Consider the following 2593-nt stretch of genomic DNA (forward strand, 5'->3'; position numbering starts at 1 on the left):
CGTAAATAATGGTCCGGTTGTTTCTGTCTTTTGGTGGCGGGGAACAATTTATAGGTGCCGACTAATATCCTTCGTTGTAGCATCCTTATCCTAGGAATTTATTTAACGTAGTCTGGAAAGAATCTCGTTGACCAAAATCCAACACGCCTTTAGACTCTAGATGACACCGCCCCATTTTCCTTTTCTTAATTTTTTTAATTGGTGTTACGGTTAGTTTCACTTAGGCCCTCACATTATAGAAGATCAATATATAGACCCCCTGTATTATCATGGATTAGATCAAAATAACATTAAACATTTTCTAGGAAGTATGGGTAGAGTTAAGAGTGAATAAATTATTTTTAATTTTTCAAAACTTCTTACATTTTTTCTTAATGAAAACTATAAATAAACAACCATAGTAGTGGATTTAAGGTTATAACTATTGAGTATTAACATACTCGTCTTATATATACTCATTCACCTCCCAATAAAAGCTAATCTTCATTACCCAATAGGGTTTAATTTAAACTGGTAAAGATCATCGTAGTATTAACTTTTATCTGAGAGGTTAAGATTGTCATACTTTTCCTTAATGAGGTAGGGAATAGGGATCACACTTAATCATCCCTTGTCATAAGTATGAAAGAGTGATCCATAATCTCCTCGCTTTCAAGGATCACCTCTTTAACTTCTTACTAACTTAGTAGTATTGACCTTCACACTACTTACTTTGGTAGTCATCTTTACTCACATATAAGAGTTTCGATGATGAGTGTCACAAGTCACAACACTATGCCGCATTTGAACTTTTATGTATTGATCTCTCAGATAAATGTATTGCCTGGGTAGCTAGGCTTTATTCATTATTCTTTCGGAAAAAAAAGGACACCAGTTGCAAAAACAAGGCTTTTTAGTGCCGGTACCAAATTGCCAATACAATAAAAGTCGTGCATGACTCTCTTTTAACATTAGGAGGGCCCTGGTGCCGTTTAAGAATAGCTTAGGTGTGTATGTGTAACCATCCCATACCTAATAATCAAACACCGTACGTTGTGTCTTTCTGAGTGGTGTCGTTCAAACCAAATAAATTGGGGCCCACCAAATATAGAAGTGGATAACACCGAATCTTTTCTTGCCCACTACAAAATAACAACCATAATAATTAATGGGAATACAATACACGCAGCATTTTTCCAATAATCACGCACATCCCACTTGTACCCTTATCCTCTCACCCTTTAAATCCATCATCCTCCTCGTCTCTCACCTTAACCATAAAGTCAAAACACTTGAGTTTGCTTTCAAATTTCAAAAGCCGCACCGTTTGATTTTAAGATTAAGAGAAAGCATGATGATGAAGATGCATATGGAGATGGGTTTCTTCATTAGATCAAGATAACAAGATTGGGATCATGGGCTATGATGAGGAAGAAGATGATTCATATTCATCGGATGTTTCGAGCGTGGTGTCTTCAGATAATGAATCTGACGATGAGTTTGACCATTCTTCCTCGGATAACAATCATGTCCTAGGAAACATGTCCGATCTACTTCAACAACTTCCACCCAAGTAAGTTAACATTAATCCTACGAAAACTATTGACATATCCACAAAAATTTAAGTTTAAGATCGGTTATTTTTATGTAAGAAAACCGTACATGTTGATGTGCAAGTTTATTTTTCTTTTCTTCCTAGATTTATTCTACACCTACCATATATAGATCTTGAATCTGTCCTTATTTTTATTATGTTTGATGTATTTACAACAGCAGGAAAGGGTTATCCAAGCACTTTCAAGGGAAATCACAATCTTTCACGTCTTTATCAAAAGTGACATGCTTAGAAGATCTAGCTAAACCGGAAAACCCATACAACATGAGGATGAAATCATGCAAAAGTTACGTGGCATTATCAAGACTTCTTCCACCTCCCACACGAAGTGCATCATCTTCAAAGCTTTTCACAAAAACCGCATCAAGATCTACTTGTTCTTCACTGAGCAATAGTAGCAGGCCACCTGCTCATCCATCTCATACCAATGGCGCTACAACTGCTTCTGCTTTCTCAAATCAAACACCTTTGTTTGTTTGAAGAGGAAGGGAATGCTATTCATGAGTTGTATTCGTGTATTTGAGTTCCAAACTTACAATACAATGACTTTAATCATTTGTATATATTAATGATGGATTTGTTTTCTGGGAATTGATAGACATATGGTTATCGAGTTTGAATTTTGGGCTCCGATGGTCCGGGCTTAAAGGCGTAATTGGTTATAAAGATAGGAAAAGTTACGAATATGAGTATTATTAATTATTAATTTTTATTAATTATAAACCGGGTAATTGGTTAAAGAGAAAAGAAAAAGTCATGAATATGAATATTAATTACGACGTTTTCCGAGGATTTAAATAACACGACCGTACCCAAATAAAAAGAAATGTAGTTATTAACGAGTAACGAAATATACAAACTAAAATAATGTGTTGAAATATATAAGCTAAAATAATGTTTTAGGACTAATAATTATCATATTATCAGAAAGATCCAATCTTTTTTCATAAGGCCTATGTTTTTAAATCAATAGTAGATTCTTGTTTTTTTTCCAAAGAC

General features: G+C 34.6%; 1 pseudogene across 1 annotated transcript; it reads left to right on the top strand.

Annotated features, from left to right (window-relative positions):
- The first annotated feature begins 1336 nt into the window (after positions 1-1336).
- LOC143590688 (uncharacterized) lies at positions 1337-2074 on the top strand (annotated as a pseudogene). The gene is made up of 2 exons (XR_013145518.1): positions 1337-1552; positions 1756-2074. The product of XR_013145518.1 is annotated as an uncharacterized LOC143590688 (transcript).
- Positions 2075-2593: the final 519 nt, after the last annotated feature.

This window comes from Bidens hawaiensis, unplaced genomic scaffold (genome assembly GCF_021521415.1).
Source record: "Bidens hawaiensis isolate Kalapana, Puna unplaced genomic scaffold, B.hawaiensis_p1.1 tig00038781_1, whole genome shotgun sequence".
Taxonomy (NCBI): Eukaryota; Viridiplantae; Streptophyta; class Magnoliopsida; order Asterales; family Asteraceae; genus Bidens; species Bidens hawaiensis.